The 18,689-nt window shown below is 44.7% G+C and overlaps 1 protein-coding gene across 2 annotated transcripts in view; it reads left to right on the top strand.

Annotated features, from left to right (window-relative positions):
- The window catches only part of LOC106605507 (cyclin-dependent kinase 14), a 200,463-nt gene that overhangs the window by 18,029 nt on the left and 163,745 nt on the right, over positions 1-18,689 (top strand). The window contains exon 1 of one of the 2 annotated variants that reach the window (XM_045718622.1): positions 17,006-17,578. The exons of the other annotated variant lie outside the window; for it this stretch is intronic. The gene's annotated coding sequence lies outside the window, so the exon portion shown is untranslated. Of the gene's footprint in view, positions 1-17,005; positions 17,579-18,689 lie in introns of those variants that run through there. 2 annotated transcript variants of the gene reach the window in all.

Here is an 18,689-nt window from a genome sequence, read left to right as displayed (position 1 = left end):
ACACTCACACACACACACACACACACACACACACACACACACACACACACACACACACACACACACACACACACACACACACACACACACACACACACACACACACACACACACACACACACTGGGAATGTTGCCCCTAATTGCTCTCTTTCTCTTCCACTCCATTCCTGTCTGCATTCTCTCTCTCTCTCTCTCTCTCTCTCTCTCTTTATGTCTCTCTCTCTGTCTCTCTCACACTCCATTCCCCTCTTTCTACATTCTCTCTCTTTCTTTTTGTCTCTGTGGGTGGTCTCCTGGCTGGTTTGTGGTACCCCTCTGATCTGATTAGGATGGCTAGATTATGCCACAAACAGTTGTGGTGTCAGCTCCCCAAATGTTTCTATTGGCTACATCACCAGGACTGCTGTACACAACAAGTTCCATATGTACAGTCGTGGCCAAAAGTTTTGAGAATGACACAAATATTAATTTTCACAAAGTTTGCTGCTTCAGTGTCTTTAGATATTTTTGTCAGATGTTACTATGGAATACTGAAGTAAAGTTACAAGCATTTCATAAGTGTCAAAGGCTTTTATTGACAATTACATGAAGTTGATGCAAAGAGTCAATATTAGCAGTGTTGACCCTTCTTTTTCAAGACCTCTGCAATCCGCCCTGGCATGCTGTCAATTATCTTCTGGGCCACATCCTGACTGATGGCAGCCCATTCTTGCATAATCAATGCTTGGAGTTTGTCAGAATTTGTGGGTTTTTGTTTGTCCACCCGCCTCTTGAGGATTGACCACAAGTTCTCAATGGGATTAAGGTCTGGGGAGTTTCCTGGCCATGGACCCAAAATATCGATGTTTTGTTCCCTGAGCCACTTAGTTGTTATGGCAAGGTGCTCCATCATGCTGGAAAAGGTATTGTTCGTCACCAAACTGTTCCTGGATGGTTGGGAGAAGTTGCTCTCGAAGGATGTGTTGGTACCATTCTTTATTCATGGCTGTGTTCTTAGGCAAAATTGTGAGTGAGCCCACTCCCTTGGCTGAGAAGCAACCCCACACATGAATGGTCTCAGGATGCTTTACTGTTGGCATGACACAGGACTGATGGTAGCGCTCACCTTGTCTTCTCCGGACAAGGTTTTTTCCGGATGCCCCAAACAATCGGAAAGGGGATTCATCAGAGAAAATGACTTTACCCCAGTCCTCAGCAGTCCAATCCCTGTTCCTTTTGCACAATATCAGTCTGTCCCTGATGTTTTTCCTGGAGAGAAGTGGCTTCTTTGCTGCCTTTCTTGACACCAGGCCATCCTCCAAAAGTCTTTGCCTCACTTTGCGTGTAGATGCACTCACACCTGCCTGCTGCCATTCCTGAGCAAGCTCTGTACTGGTGGTGCCCCGATTCCGCAGCTGAATCAACTTTAGGAGATGGTCCTGGCGCTTGCTGGACTTTCTTGGGCGCCCTGAAGCCTTCTTCACAACAATTGAACCGCTCTCCTTGAAGTTCTTGATGATCCGATAAATGGTTCATTTAGGCGCAATCTTACTGGCAGCAATATCCTTGCCTGTGAAGCCCTTTTTGTGCAAAGCAATGATGACGGCATGTGTTTCCTTCCAGGTAACCATGGTTGACAGAGGAAGAACAATAATTTCAAGCACCACCCTCCTTTTGAAGCTTCCAGTCTGTTATTCGAACTCAATCAGCATGACAGAGTGATCTCCAGCCTTGTCCTCGTCAACACTCACACCTGTGTTAACGAGAGAATCACTGACATGATTGCAGCTGGTCCTTTTGTGGCAGGGCTGAAATGCAGTAGAAATGTTTTTTGGGGATTCATTTGCATGGCAAAGAGGGACTTTGCAATTAATTGCAATTCATCTGATCACTCTTCATAACATTCTGGAGTATATGCAAATTGCTATCATACAAACTGAGGCAGCAGACTTTGTGAAAATTTATATTTGTGTCATTCTCAAAACTTTTGTCTACGACTGTACGTCTTCAGTCACAATACTGTCACATAGAAATACATTTACTTGTCTCTGCGTAAACAATTGTTCTTTCTTGTTCTACTCTAGGCCTATTTTTCTCTAAATCATTGAAATGAATGTGGAATTGCTGAGAGCCTGTGAAAATAGACTTCCACCACCGTGTTCCTATCAGGTGATTGAAAGGTACTACAGATCAGGTGTATGTAGGTTAATGTAAGCGTCGGTGTCCTACTTCTTTCTGTTCATGATCAAACCAATGACTGGAACAAACCAAAAGGTATCGCTCACATCTCTGCTGTCAGTATAGCCTGCTCACTCAATATAATATGTATCTTTAGTGTACTGTGCATGAAATTTACAGTAGGTAGTTTATGCTGTCTCTAAGGCTTTTAGCCCACATGTGAAACAGCTAGCCAGGCAGTTCCACCAGGCGGTGTGTTTCTATGTTAACTCTCTGCAGTGAGGGAAAAGGCTTCTGGGCCTGCCTGCCTGCCTCCCTGTCCGACCCAGCTTATGTTTTGTAGCAACGCGTTTGAAAATCACTTCAAGATGTCCTACGCTAGCACTCATTTGACCTCAGAAGCCTCTGCGTTTTGTTCTCTCACTCTTTTTTCCCTCCTTCTTCCTGAGGTAGTAGAGTAAGATATTGACAGATACCCTTGAACACCCCTCTATCCTCCTCTCTCCAGAGCGGCCCAGGGGGGAAGCTGGGAGGAACCGTCTTCCTTCTGCCAACGCTACATCACTCCTGCTCAACCCCCTCACAGGGCACACTAGGGTGGGGAGAAATATAGAGCCAACATCATTACTCATTTCTCCTTGTAAGGGCAGTGTGTGTGTGTGTGTGTGTGTGTGTGTGTGTGTGTGTGTGTGTGTGTGTGTGTGTGTGTGTGTGTGTGTGTGTGTGTGTGTGTGTGTGTGTGTGTGTGTGTGTGCATGTGCCTACATGCTTGTGTGCATCCTCTGCTGTTAACCCATGAACTCAATCCAATTCCTGTTAAGATTAAAGTAGAGTTCTCTCTTCTTCTAAACTCTTTAACTTCTCATGATCAGTGTACATTCTCCTAGAAGATACTTTGATGCAGCCGTAAGCCTGAATGACTGGTGACGATTGCTTGACTTTTCAGCAGCAGCAGCCATGTTTGTGTGCTTCTGTCACGGCCAGCTAATCTGGGGGTGTTAGCCTGCAGGGGTTAGGTCAGCTATTTCCCAATCTGAGGATGATGGCTCAACTGAAAGCGTTGGCTTCAAGACTCTGACAGGCGGTCAGCTATTTATCACTCTCCCCTGGTTAATCTAAGAAGCGTTAGCTGCGAGGTACTCTGTTTTTTCTCAATCTAAGATTAGTGCTAATCTGAGAAAATTAGCAGTCTCCGTTTTTAGCCACCACTCATATTTGGCTGTAAATTCCTCCAGCTAGCTGTTATAATCTTGGAACTTCATTATACAGGATTAGTACATAGTTGAACGATACTATGGCTTAGTTTGTGTGAGTATGAATCCATACAAGATTAGACTGGTCCAAGATCAGTTTGTGCTGTCTTGCCAACTCAAGCATAGGAGTTGCCAAAACATCACTAACAGATCTGCGACCAGGCTAATACTGTATGAGATGGTTGTGGATGTATGAGTCCGGCCAGCGTGAAGCCCCTGAGTGTCAGTCCTGGTGTTCAATCCCACCATCTCCTGTCTCATCGTGAATAACGTTGGTATAATCCAACTGTCGTTAATCCAGCCATTCGTTAGCGAATTAACTTTCCCTCAATAGGCCCGGGAGGATACCTAATGGATTAAATATTGCTGAGATATTAAAATGCAAATGTGGCATGAACAGTATGACCAGTCTCCCCGTTGTTAGGCGAGCTTCCGTCCTGTTGTTATGGGCGTCGTGGTGCGATGATGACTGGCGGATGTGATGTCACATCGATCATGTTGACGGCTGTTGGAGCGTTCCCATATGTTTCAGGGCTCAGACCAGGTTAGTGCTGCGCAGGGAGGAAAAGGCAATGAACCGTTACTGGGAGCTGGAAAGAGCTGACTGGTAGCTAAAATCTGTCCCAAATGGCACTCTGTTCCCTACATAGTGTACTACTTTTGACCAGAGCCCTATGTAGTATAATAGTGCACTTCATAGGGATTAGATGCTGTGGGGGAAATAAGGCAAAAGGAGGGTAATGGTATGGAAGACAACCATGCTTCAGTCTGGTTATTATGTTCTGGGTTCAGCAGATAAAGCAATAAGGGGCTAGTATAAATATAACACACTTTCAGAATATTCATTTAAACTGATTACATTCTACATTTAGTTAGCGAAAGAAGCTCAGCCTCTCTTGTCTTGTCTCACATTTTCTCTTACATACTTAGAGTTCAAAACAATTTGGGAAAAGTGTCAAATGTCAAGGTAAATATTGTGTTTAATGATCAGTCCTTTTGAAAGGAGAAGGTTAGGGGAAAGAAACACAATGATCTCTGTTGACCTTTGGAAAGGGGGAAATATCACCTTTCATCTCCGAGCGAATAAGCACTCTTTCTTCTCTCAATTTAGACAGCTCTGCTATTTGGAGGCTCATTATGAGAGGGTGTGTGTGTGTGTGTGTGTGTGTGTGTGTGTGTGTGTGTGTGTGTGTGTGTGTGTGTGTGTGTGTGTGTGTGTGTGTGTGTGTGTGTGTGTGTGTGTGCGTGCACATTTGCGTGTGTGGGGTGTGTGCCAGCCAGTCTGTTCTCTCCACAGAGTCCAGAGAGGCCCATAGAGTCTTGCTCTGACATTTTTGGGAGGTCAGGAAGGGAAGTGGGATGTGGGAGTACTGTGGCAGGTGAGAAAATGAGAGCGAGATAGACAGAGAGAGCGAGGGAGACATGGATGTAGGAAAGGATGAGGAAGGGGAGAATAGTGTGAAATAGTAATAGTGGTTAAGGGAGAGGGGTATAGGCGGTGAATCTCAAACCAGCCCCTCGCCCCGAAACTCTGAAGGTGACTTCTAGGGCTGGGAATTGCCAGGGATCTAATGATACTATGTTATCACGATACTTACACTCTTTGAATAAAGGGTTCCAAAAGGGTTCTGCGGCTGTCCCCATAAGATAACCCTTTTTGGTTCCAGGTAGAACTATTTTGGGTTCCACCCTCTTTGGAAAGGGTTGAACCTGGAACCAAAAGGGGTTCTTCAAAGGGTTCTCCTAAGAACCCTTTTTGGTTCTAGATACAGTGCCTTCAGAAAGTATTCACACCCCTTGACTTTTTCAACATTTTGTTTTGTTACAGCTGAATTTAAAATGGATGAAATTGAGATTTGTTGGTCACTGGCCTACACACAATACCCCATAATGTCAAAGTGGAATGATGTTTATTGAACGTTTTACAAATGAATAAAACATGTTTTGAGTTAATACGTATTCAACCCCTTTGCTATGGCAAGCCTAAATAAGTTCAGGAGTAAAAATTTGCTTAACAAGTCACGTAAGTTGCATGGATTCGCTCTGTGTACAATAATAGTGTTTAACATAATTTTTTTACAACTACCTCATCTCTGCACCCCACATATACAATTATCTGTAAGGTCCCTCAGTCCAGCAGTGCATTTCAAACACAGATTCAACCACAAAGAGGTTTTCAAATGCCTCGCAAAGAAGAACACCTATTGGTAGATGGGTAAAAATAAAAAGCAGACATTGAATGTCTCTTTGAGCATGGTGAAGTTATTAATTGCTATTTGCATGGTGTATCAATATACTCAGTCACTACAAATATACAGGCGTCCTTCCTAACTCAGTTGCCGGAGTTGAAGGCCAATGGTAACTTTAAAACATTTACATAATTTAATGGCTTTGACAGGAGAAATTTGAGGATGGATCAACAACATTGTAGGTACTCCACAATATTAACCTAATTGACAGAGTGAAATAAGGAAGCCTGTGCAGAATACAAATATTCTAAAACATGCATCCTGTTTGCAACAAGTTACTGCAAAAAATGTGGCAAAGCAATTCACTTTTTGCCCTGAATACAAAGTGTTATGTTTGGGGCAAATCCAATACAGCACATTACTGAGTACCACTCTCCATTTTTTCAAGCATAGTGGTAACTGCATAATGTTATGGGTATGCTTGCAATCGTTAAGGAACGGGGAGTTTTCAGGATGAAAAGAAACGGAATGGAGCTAAGCAAATCAAATTTGTCACATGCGCCTAATACAGCAGGTGTAGACCTTACAGTGAAATGCTTACAAGCCCTTAACCAACAATGCTTTTAGAAGTTTTAAGAAAAAAATAAGTGTTATTAAGTAAAAAATAAGTAAAAAGTAAAAAATAAAAGTAACAAATAATTAAACAGCAGCAGTAAAATAACAAGCGAGGCTATATACAATGTGCGGGTGCACCGCTTAGTCAAGGTAATTGAGGTAATATGTAAAATGTAGGTAGAGTTAGTGACTATGCATACATTATAATCAGAGAGTAGCAGCAGCTTAAAATAGGGGTCTGGGTAGCCATTTAATTATCTGTTCAGGAGTCTTATGGCTTGGGGGTAGAAGCTGTTAAGAAGCCTTTTGGACCTAGACTTGGTGCTCCGGTACCGCTTGCCGTTCGGTAGCAGAGAGAACAGTCTGACTAGGGTGGCTGGAGTCTTTGACAGTTTTTATGGCCTTCCTCTGACACCACCTGGTATAGAGGTCCTGGATGGCAGGAAGCTTGGCCCCAGTGATGTAATTAATAAAAACTGTTTTGAGTTAATATGTATTCAACCCCTTTGTTATGGCAAGCCTAAATAAGTTCAGGAGTAAAAATGTGCTTAACAAGTCACATAATAAGTTGCATGGATCCTGACAACCAGTCAGGATGCTCTTGATGGTGCAGCTGTAGAACTTTTTGAGGATCTGAGGACCCATGTCAAACCTTTTCAGTGTCCTGAGGGGGATAGGCTTTGTCGTGCCCTCCTCACAACTGTTTGTGTGTTTGGACCATGGTAGTTTGTTGGTGATGTGGATGCAAGGAACTTGAAGCTCTCAACCTGCTCCACTGCAGCCCCGTCAATGAGAATGGGGGCGTGCTCGGTGCTCCTTTTCCTGTAGTCCACAATCATCTCCTTTGTCTTGATCATGTTGAGGGAGAGGTTGTTGTCCTGGCACCACACGGCCAGGTCTCAGACCTCCTCCCTATAGGCAGTCTCATCGTTGTCGGTGATCAGGCCTACCGCTGTTGTCGTCTGCTTAACACAGGGGACGGCAACCCAAAATGTTGAAAGAGCCATATTGGACCAAAAAAACAAAAAACAAATCTGTCTGGAGCCGCAAAAAATGAAAAGCCTTATATAAGCCTTATAATGAAGGCAACACATGCTGTAAGTGTCTATATTAGCTATATTAGCCTACTATCAAAATGATAAGTAGGCTACAAATACATAATGAGCATTCATGATTAAACGTTTATTTTACCTGCAGCGCATCCTGGAGAGAATGACGCACCACGTGACTACTCTGCTGTACGATGGTGCTTTAAGTTTAACTTCCATTATAATATTAATGTATTATGTTTCGTTGCATTGATGAAATTATAGAAATACAATACAGAAATCTGATTTTTGATGTCATTTTTATTTTAGGATTTGAAAAAACAACAACAAACTGTGCAACGTGCACAATAGGCCTCCTGTAATTTCAGACCTCCCCATGGAAATAAAATGCTTTTCAATCCTCAATAATACCATACAATCCTCTTCTCTTTTCCCCCTTATCTGGGCAACAGACAGAGTGCAATAAAACAGCAGTCTTTTGAAAAGGTAAAGTATATCAAATTAAAATAATACAGTTTAAGATCGATTTCTGTGCATTATCCACTTCTCTTTAGTTTTCTGAAAATGTGCAAGGGTAAAATGCAGCAGCACCCTCTTCTCTATTGACACGCACAATACAATGCAGCCATCCTCGGACCTGAGCAACAAAACACAATAATATCCCTATGTGTCATTCCAAATATATACTGACAAAAATCAGAAATCACTTTATAAAAACAGCCACTTTGTTACTAAATATGTGCCTATGACAGGATTGTGTTCTTACCCGTTTAATGTGACTTCTGTTTTCGGACATCACTGGACAGCTTCTCAACATCGGGCATGTAAGATGTAACTTTAATCTTCACGCAGGACTGCAAGCTCTCATCTGTGAGGCGGGTGCGGTATTTGGATTTTATGTAGTTCATGTTTGAGAATATCTGCTCGCACAGGTATGTTGATCCAAAGATGGATAATACTCCAAATGCATATTTCTTCATGTTCCTATAACTGTCAGGAAGAATGGAAATGTCTTTCCACGTTACTCTTTTTGTTATTTGACAACTTCTCATTACAAAGCAAACATGCAGGCAATCCTTCCGCATTGGCAATGAAAGCAAATGATTCGGTCCAACAACTGTGTTCTCCTCAGCTAACCTTCGCTTTTTTCCTTTGGGATCCATGGCCCATGACACACCCGCCGGTTTGTTTGCAACAGCCACCTGTCTGGCACTACGCCGAGCTGAAAGAAACGTGTGTCGCAGGCTATGACGTAAATCTTCGTTGACAGAAATGTTGAAATTAAATATTTATTATACACATTTTTACAGCATTGAATAATAAATTATATTAAAACAAAAAATATATTCACACCATCTTTTTCCATTTTCAGATTTTTGAAAAAGCTCCAGGGAGCCACTAGGGCGGCGCTAAAGAGCCGCGTGTTGCCGACCCCCGGCTTAACATAATGATGGTGTTGGAGTCGTGTTTGGCCACGCAGTCGTGGGTGAACAGGGAATACATGAGGGGACTAAGTACACACCCCTGAGGGGCCCCAGTGTTAAGGATCAGCGTGGCAGACGTGTTGTTGCCTACTCTTACCACTTGGGGGCAGCCCGTCAGGAAGTCCAGGATCCAGTTGCAGAGGGAGGTGTTTAGTCCCAGAGTCCTTAGCTTAGTGATGAGCTTCGTGGGCACTATGGTGTTGAACGCTGAGCTGTAGTCAATGAACAGCATTCTCACATAGGTGTTCTTTTTGTCCAGGTGAGAAAGGGCAGTGTGGAGTGCGATTGAGATTGCGTCATCTGTGGATCTGCTGGGGCGGTATGCGATTTGGAGTGGGTCTAGGGTGTCCGGGAGGATGCTGTTGATGTGAGCCATGACCAGCCTTTCAAAGCACTTCATGGCTACCGACGTGAGACTCGTGACTTGAATGATGCAAATCATGTTCCACTTACAAATAAAACAAGCATGAAATTCAAATGAACAAGTACCCCGTGCCGTTTTGCAAGATTTACACCTCAGTAACAGTTAAACATTTAATTTGAGAGGTGTTTCATCTGTTACGTGTCAAGTCTTGAAATCAGACATTAGCAAATGCACGTGGCAAACAGTATAATTAGGCACGCCTCTCCATTCTTTTGTATTAAATTGCACAAACTCCAAACATATCGCAGTGCGTGTCGGGATAGCACTTCGCTCTGAAACCTGCAGCCTTGTTGGCTTGGTCAAAGTGGCTATAGGAGGGTCTAATTAGCCCCTACCTACACCCTCGATCATTTTCACTCCCTCAGCTTTCACACTTGTGCAAACGGCGGATTCGCACATGAGTGCGCAAATGGAGTGCCGAGGGCACGGGGGTGATTTGGGATTCAGCCAGGGTCTTACTGCAGTGTCCGACCCCTCCTCTGTCTGTATGTGTAGTTGTTGGTGATTAGATGTTGAGCAGCAGCTGGTGTCTATATTAAACCCTCTAATTAACTCTGAACGACGGCAGCAGCAGGTTAGTCCGACTCGTTTGGATCACACGCACGCACACACACAGTCAGATGTAATTATGGAGGATATGTGCTGATTCCCATAACTAACTACTCCTCTGCTCCAGGAAAACATGCCAAACGAACCCAACACCAAACTGTAAATGTCAAAGTCTGAATTATTAATCACTGCAGCAACACATGCTGTTATGACTGCACAATGCTGCATAAATGGACGTTTAATGGGAATTTTAGTCAGTCACAAACGTGATGGGTGTTTTTGTATGCAGGGGGGAAGTTCTTCTGCAGTGAGATCAAATAATTCTCTAGAAAACTCTGAAGATGCAGTCCCATCCATGGATACACTATACTGGCATAGTATGTTGCAATTTGGCTGCAGATCACCTCCTCATTCATTCAGTACTGTAGTTTCCACATCCTACTGAATGGAGGAATGGATGTATGGAAATCTCTCTCTGGAAATCTGTCAAAAGCTGCTTTGTTGACAGCCCTGCTTGGCTGAAATGGAGTGATAACAAAGGCTGTCTTTCTTCCTCCGTAGCTCTGTCGCTATCTCTGTGAGGCTGTGACCTCCTCTTATCTAACGCCCGATAAGGCACTTTGTCATTCAACAGTTTACCAGCCAGCAAAGGGGACTGAAGAGTTGTTCTCTCTCTCTCCATTGAAGATATTTCCTGAGTGTTGCTTGCTACTTCACTTTGATAACAGCAGAATTTTTTTTGGACATTTACCATACCTCGGTCTTACAAACTAGTGGGACAAGACTAGTGTTTTTTGATTAATTCCCCTTATTTTAGTAAAGATTATGTACGGTCTCAACAGAGGGCTAGGAATAACCTATTGGCTTCATTAGAAGGACTGGCTGAACAGAGACTAGGGCCTCTGAGATTATATCACTCCCATGCTTTATGATGTCATTTCCTGCCCTGATGAGGATGGGAGAGGAGAGGACTTACCCTTCTGTGTCTTTTATTTATTTTTATTTCACCTTTATTTAACCAGGTAGTCTAGTTGAGAACAAGTTCTCATTTAACAACTGCGACCTGGCCAAGATAAAGCAAAGCAGTGCAAACACAAACAACAACACAGAGTTACACATGGAATAAACAAACATACAGTCAATAATACAATAGAAAAAGTCTATATACAGTGTGTGCAAATGAGGTAGGATAAGGGAGGTAAAGGCAATAAATAGGCCATAGTGGCAAAATAATTACAATTTAGCAATTAGACACTGGAGCGATAGATGTGCAGAAGATGAGTGTGCAAGTAGAGATACTGGGGTACAAAGGAGCAAAATAAATAAAATAAATAACAGTATGGGGATGAGGTAGTTGGATGGGCTATTTACAGATGGGCTATGTACAGGTGCAGTGATCTGTGAGCTGCTCTGACAGCTGGTGCTTAAAGTTAGTGAGGGAGACATGAGTCTCTGAGTCGTCTGAGCCCAACATTACTTAGAGTTGTATCACAGTTGGACTAAGGATGAATGAATGGCCTGAGATGAATCTCTCTCATGTGATGGCACAGCAGTTAAAACTTTGTTTGTATGGAAAGTGGCCAATTAATTAGTCAATCATTGTTCTAAACCTTTCTGACCCTGTGGTAGAGCATGATGTCATCCTAGTGGTATGTTCCAATGCCCCGTCCCTGTTGCTCAGTGTTGAGATTCTCAACTTGAGAACAGAGATTCTCTCTTAACGGCACAGGATGAGACTGGTGTCAGTCACATTCTGTGTGGACAATGCTCTGATTGAATCGGACTCTAGTCTATAATGGAGGTACCAATAGTACAGAGATGGGTTCATATGTTTCTGAGGCATTGCTTTAATATGGCATGTCAACGACAGTCTTGTCACCTAATAGTCTCTCTTGATATTGGCAGTTGTGGCACATTCTTGTTTGATAGTGTTAATCAATGCACTGCTCCTCTGACTGTGCTGATCTTATCTCACCTGTTGGTGAGTCATTGCCATCTACTGGTCACATGATGCTCAGAGTTCATTTAACGTTTATTTGTAGTTTTGTCTCGTCGTGTTGTGGTCGTTCACAGTACAAATCTGTCCCTTCTGTCTTTTGAGCAACAATCACTAGTCAGCAAGTTAGACAGTAGTTAAGACCATATCTAACTTGAAAGGTAGAGTCCGCTGTCATTTGACTTTCTGCTGAAAGTGCTCCTAATAACAGGCTTAGGTCTTGCCTCTTTTCTCTCAGCAGTCTGAAATGCCATTCAAGTTTATTCACCCTTCATTTGAAACCATCTTCCTGCAAATTACTACTCCACTCTCACTTTAGAAATCCATCCAGCCAGTCGACTTGATAAACTCAGCACCACCACCCAGAACCACGTAACGTTCCGTTGTTACAAAGGAGGATCCTCTCTGAAGTCATACATAGCCCCATATCCCTACACTTCTAGTGAGCCTCAACCTCGGTGATTCTCCTCTCTCCTCCGGGTCCATCTGAAGGCAGTATGAAGCAGGGTCATCCCAAGGCCAATCCACTGTTAGATGTCTCTCTAGCCCTATGACTCTATGGCTCCCAGACTTCTCCTCTTTGTGGATGATGCTAGCTCAGCTACCATCTCTCTGAGAGTTCATCTGTGCTCCTGTAGCCGTTGGGCCGCATCCCAAATGGCACTCTATTCCATATGTAAATCACTACTTCTGACCAGGGACCATAGGGTTCTGGTCAAAAGTAGTGCACTATGTAGGGAATAGGGTCCCATTTAGGACACAGCGTTGTACCCAGAGCTGCTCAGTGATGAATAGAATAGGGATTATAGCTCTTCTTCTTTCAGTTCAGCCGGCGCTGACTCCGAAGCAGAGTCTTATTCATGTCGCTGGGATTGCAGTGATCAGCCTGAGTGATTTGCATTTTAAAGTCAGCAACAAAGCCACAAAGCTTCAGGGTGATTCTTCACTAGCAAACAGACAGACAAGACAGGCCAACTGATGAGCTATTTGTCCATTCCCGCTGTTAAGAAGTAATTGTGTGAAGACCACGTCCCCTTAGGCCCCGAGGCTATAGGTGTTGTTTCATTAATCAGTCTTCAATTAATTTGCTACACTGAGCTGTGGAGGCAATCAGCAGGTTTTCCAATAAGCAGTGTTGTGTTTAGTGGTGTTGTGGCGGCTGGGTGTGTTATGTCTTGGTGTTTGTGATTGGGTCTCTTCTATTGATCTGATGCTGCCTGGGCCCAGGGAGAGAGGGAGAGAGGGAGAGAGAGAGAGAGAGAGAGAGAGAGAGAGAGAGAGAGAGAGAGAGAGAGAGAGAGAGACTTCTGGAGGGGATCCAGGGGCGTGTCACCAGCTACCTAATGCAGAAGGTGGAGGAGAGGGGAGTGGTGCTATCTGAGTTCAAGAGGAGTATCACTGCACACACACACACTTGTTTTTTTCTATCCTCGTGGACACCAAACATGTATTTCTATTCCAAATCCTATTTTCCGTAACCCAAAGCATAAACCTAACTCCTAACCCTAAACTTAACCCCTAAACTTAAAATAGCCTTTGTCCTCGTGGGAAATGTCTGCATTAGGGAGAATTTTCCTTATTTTACTATCCTTGTGGGGATGAGGATAGAACAAGACCACACACACACAAACACACACACACCAAAACAAACAGTTGGACTGAGAAAAGCAGTTTGTCTTGTGTAGGATGTTGCTGTACCTCATGATGGCTGATGTGAAGTGGATATGGGGTTTCTGCTGTGTTATATGCTTTTGCCCTTGGATAACTGTCTCCTTCCTCAGAGAGGTAAATCAGTCAGGGATTGGAATGCTCTGATTGGCCTTATTCTGTTACAAGGGGAGGAGTCTAATATATATTCACTTTGTATATTTGAAATATATAGCTACTCCCTTATTCTCACTGTATAAATAATACAAAATGATTTCACTGTATGAATACAGCATCACAGTCAGGCAGGCTCTAAGATGAAATATATTGTGTATGGTGCCCAGGCAGGGCTAAGCCAATTATAGCAGGCAGTGTGATGCAAATGTGATGTTCACTGGCAGTGTGAACACAGTGAGCTGGTTTTAATGGCCTTCCTAATGGCTAGTAGGGCTGTTGCTTTTATCTCATCTGCTTACAAAGTTGGCCAACTGAAGTTGAACTCTAGAATTATCATATCTGTGCATATGTGAAGTCAGCCATTTTAGTCCCTGTCCTTCCCTGTCAATGAAACATGAATGGCCACCGAGATGCATCAGCCTGTAGGCAAACAATACAAGGTTATACTGTCTCTGTGCTATCTACGCTTCAATACATTAGCTTATGTGTCACTGACACATTGCTTTACTGCTATTTCATTTGACTTTGTTATTTGCTAAGTTTTTATTACTGAGGAGTTTCCTAATGATATGGACTCGGATGATAATTCCTTCATTTGTACTGTGTGAGGAAGTCCAGCCCAGGGAGTGTGGTGTCTTCTCTCTGTCATCTCACGGCCCAGAAACATGAATGCATCCCGTTATAAGGCAGAAGTTTGGGCAGAAGTTTGCAACTGAAAGCTGCGTCGGTACAAAAGCCCTGTGATCCTGAATGACACGGCCTGTGATTCAGTAGCTTGTTTCATTAGACTTCCAAATGAGATAAATTGACTTGTCACTCTGGAGCGCGAGGAACAGTACACAAAGAAATGCTTAACTTGTCTTAATTCAGTAACTGATAACTTACATCAGCAATCTTAATGAGACCCAGGCGGTTTGAAGAGATCTGTACCAAACAATATACACACTGAATATATTCAGTTTGGAGGGGAGTTTATTGGTGTCTAGTATTTTATAGGAAGCAAGATGATTTAAACTGAAATAACATATAAAAGGGTTTGAAAAATAGCAGGCGGCACCTACTGCATAGGATATATCAGTACTATAGTATATCAGCAGTATGTAGCTTTTCATTGTCTTTAATGATGACACCACAGTCCAACCACTTCACCTCCATTTCCTCCACCACCTGTTGATTGATACTTAACCACATTGTCTTTCCTTGTTGTGACTGATGTGTTTCAGTAATGTTTCCGGGGTGTTATCTGGTGGTTGGTTAGGATGCTGGTGTTCAGCTGTCTGATATGGAGAGAGTGTTATTACATTACCCTTCTCCTGATGGATGGGAGGATGGAGGGAGAGAGTGATTGAAGCGCGACCCAGGCCCTGGCCCTGTAACCTGAGAAAGATAATCTCTCTCTCTCTCTCTCTCTCTCTCTCTCTCTTCTCTCTCTCTCTCTCTCTCTCTCTTTCTCTCAGCCCTGAAAACAAGGGAATATATACAGACAACACATGAGAGAGAGGGAGAGGGAGAGAGATGTAGTGCGAGTGGATGGGAGGAAGGAAGTCATCTGTCAAGATGAGTTATGATGCATGGCAGGGATGGGAGGGAGTAATGATGATTGGAGGACTTGTAGGGTTGCTGTAGACTCCAGTGGATATCCAGATTGCTTTTCTCCTCTGGGAGCCCAGCTGTGTGAAGGGGGGAGAGGAGAGGAGAGAGGGATGGATGGATGGATAGCAGTAGTGGTGAATGGTGAAAGGCTGAAGGGCATGCCGTGTCAGCGCAGATGGAGGGATGGAAAGGATGGATGACAGGAGAGAAAAGGGCAGGCCAGAGGGCAATGCTACTGTGTTGCTCCCAGTCAGATGAATCTCTCTCTCTCTGGTCTATCAGCCCCCCGCTGTGTCTCTAGCCCCACTTCCTCTCACTTCCTCTCCCTTTAACCCCCCTTTCATCATCATCATTACACAGGCCCTCAGCCATACCCCTTCCTTCCCTCTCTCTCTCTCTCTCCCTTTCCGCTGGTCCTTCTGGTTTCCTGTGTGTGTGTGTGTGTGTGTGTGTGTGTGTGTGTGTGTGTGTGTGTGTGTGGCAGGCAGGGTGTCCTGTGTGTCCTAAATAATACATGAGCCAGAGCCCTCTTGGATTCTCCACCCACGCACTAGCACCCTCCAACACTGCCAGGATGCATCCCTCAGTGTGTGTGACTGTGCATGCATGTTTCGGATAAAGCATTTAGTTAGTTCAGGCAGCTTATTGTTCCTGTCAGTGGATGTCTACATGTCTTGTAGGATATCCTCAGTTGTTATGTTGATATATGTACAATAACAGATAACCAGCTTGCTTGACCCGGATGTCAGCCGCACCAATATGTCGGAAGAAACACTGTTTGATTGACGATCGGAGTCAGCTTGCAGGCGCCCGGCCCTGTCACAAGGTGTTAGATGCTAAGGGAAGCCCCACCGGCCAAACCCTCCCCTACCCCGGAGGCGCTGAACCATCGTCCTATGGGGCTCCTGGTCACGGCCGGTTGTGGCACAGCCTGGGATGGAACCGCAGGCTGTGGTGGCGCCTCTCTGCGGTGCAGTGCTTTTGACCGCTGCGCCACCCAGGACTCCTTATACCGATTTAATGTTGTATTAGGATGCTAAGTGTTTCCTGAATTATATTCTATGATTGCCAGGGTAGAATGCCCATTTGTTAGCCTCGAGATACAACATTGTTAATGTGGATTTCACGCTTTTCTGCCTGTTATCAGGTATGTTAATGAAGAGCCTCCACAACACAATGGACACACTCTGGTTCCTGTGGCAACACATCAGTCAGGGTCAAGAAAAAGAGAAAGAAAAAGATAGGTAGAAGAGAAAGGGAGAGAGAGAACGAGAGAGAGCAAGGCTGATACTAAGAAAGCGAGAGAGTAATATTTCTCTCCCTTTATCTGTGGTTTGTGGTGTATTATGTGACAGGGTCATGATGTTGGCGTTTTCACAAATTGAGCTGTCACAGTGGAAGATAATTATTTGACCTCTATACCCTATCTGAATCACACACACACACACACACACACACACACACACACACACACACACACACACACACACACACACACACACACACACACACACACACACACACACACACACACACACACACACACACACACATACACACAAACCCCTACTTCCATATGAAAAATTGAAGAGACAATATCAGATGAATGTATACTGAATGCAACATGTTATGAGAGCTAGGGAGAGAGGCTAAACCCTGACAGCACTTAAGGAGTGTCTCCCCATGCATCTCTCCTCTGTGATTGCTGTTGACGCTTCTCATCCAGGGCTAGATTAATGAATGCAGGCTGGCAGGCAGGCTGGCAGGCTGGCAGGGTAAGTGCTGCAGCCTAAGTGTATACTGTACTGTGCTATACAGAGAGAGAAGAGAGAGAGAGAGAGAGAGAGAGAGAGATAGAGGAAAGATAGACACAATCGATAGTGTTTGAGCCCTTCTCTCCCTTTTGCCAGCCCCAGCTCAGCCCCGGCTCAGCGCACACATGGGCTAACCCAGCTACACTGCTACACTGCTAATGCTAATGCTGCAGACACTGCTGCTGCCACAGTCTGCTTCCTCAAACTCCACCGGCCGCACCATCTCTCATCGCTAAACGGGGGCCGCCGGTGTTCCAGGATCGCTGACATGGACACAGGAGAACCCCTCAGCCATCTGCTGCATCACAGCCCGTCTCCTAACGCACCTCTCGTCTCAAATCACAACGCATCATCTCTCTCCGCTCAGCGCCCGGGAGGATTGTGATGCGTCAGTCTGCCACTTCCCCCCCTCCAGTTTCACTCCCCCCCGTGTTGTAGTACAATCTCCTCGTTTCCAACCTGCCAGGGCTAGCGGGAGAGAGAGGAAGAGAGAGAGAGAGAGCAAGGGATAGAGAGGGAGATGTTTTGAGTTTGTTAGCAGGGAAATGAGAGGAGAGTGATTGGTGTTAGTGGAGCGGTGTGTTCCGTCTGCTCTCCAGAGAATCCCAGGTGAGCTGCGTCCTGCTATAAGGTAAGAAGACAAACTGATGATTTCTACTCCTCCTCCTCCCCAAATCCCTAGTTTCCTCTCTCCCTTCATCCCTCTCTCGCTGTAGAGCAGTACTTGCAGGTGTGTGTGTGTGTGGCGCTCAGCCGGAATAGTATTCCCCAGACACAGCACACACATGCTGTACAGTACGTTAGATGGGCATGTTTACCATTTACCATCTAGGGCATGTAGAGAAATAGACGGAGTAGCAGCAGTGCTGTGTGTGGGTGTGCATGTGGGTGCGTGAATGTGTATGTGCATCTCTCTCTGTGTGTGTGTGTGTATGTGTGTGGACCATGATGAGCTCACATGCTAGCTCCACGCAGGCCCACCTGAGACTATCTGTGTGTGATAGGGATTAGGGAGGATGTGACGAGGTTATGTAGACGCAGGGGGGAGGGGTTGTGTGGGGAACACGGTGGGCTGACTCTGGAACTCTGGAAAGCCTCATCTGCAGTTTCTGTACAGGTTCTTTACGTTGCATTCATTCAGCGAGCACAAACGAGAGCATCTTTAGTCTTCTTTCTGCCTTTCTGTCTCTCGTCTCCTCCCTCCCTCCTTTCCTCCCTCAGTGCTAGAAGGTATGTTTCCATTGTTGTGCTGCGAGGTGCTGATGTTTACCCGTCTGAATGGCTACTCTGTAGCAGTGTTTGCTGCTCACATGTCACGCTGGTCTGAGTGTGCGTCGGACCGAGCGATGCCACTCTCCCATCTGTGTTAACGCCTCACAGAACGCTACTGAGGCAGAGAGGCTGTGCCTTGGGCTTTTCTGCAGGGCCATACGACACAACGGACATTCTTGTCTTTCTAAGGAGATGGGAGAAGAGAAATGAACAGAAACGCAGCCGCAGCCCTCCAATGGCTCGATGGTTTAGCCTGGTTGAAGGGCGATAGATACTTTTGAAATGTATATTTATTATATAGACTAAACCATCGAGCCATGGAGGGGGGTTGCTGCTGCTTTTCTCTTCTCCTTAGAAAGACCAGAAGAGAACAGGGACTGATTTCAGAAAGAGAATGATGAGGACAAAAAGGGAGGGAAAGCGACGAGGGAAATAAGAGAGGAGTGGATGAGAGAGTCAAGTGGTTAGGA

Source organism: Salmo salar, chromosome ssa05 (genome assembly GCF_905237065.1).
Source record: "Salmo salar chromosome ssa05, Ssal_v3.1, whole genome shotgun sequence".
NCBI lineage: Eukaryota > Metazoa > Chordata > Actinopteri > Salmoniformes > Salmonidae > Salmo > Salmo salar.
Note: the sequence above shows the minus strand (reverse complement) of the source record. Positions and strands in the feature narration are given on the sequence as shown.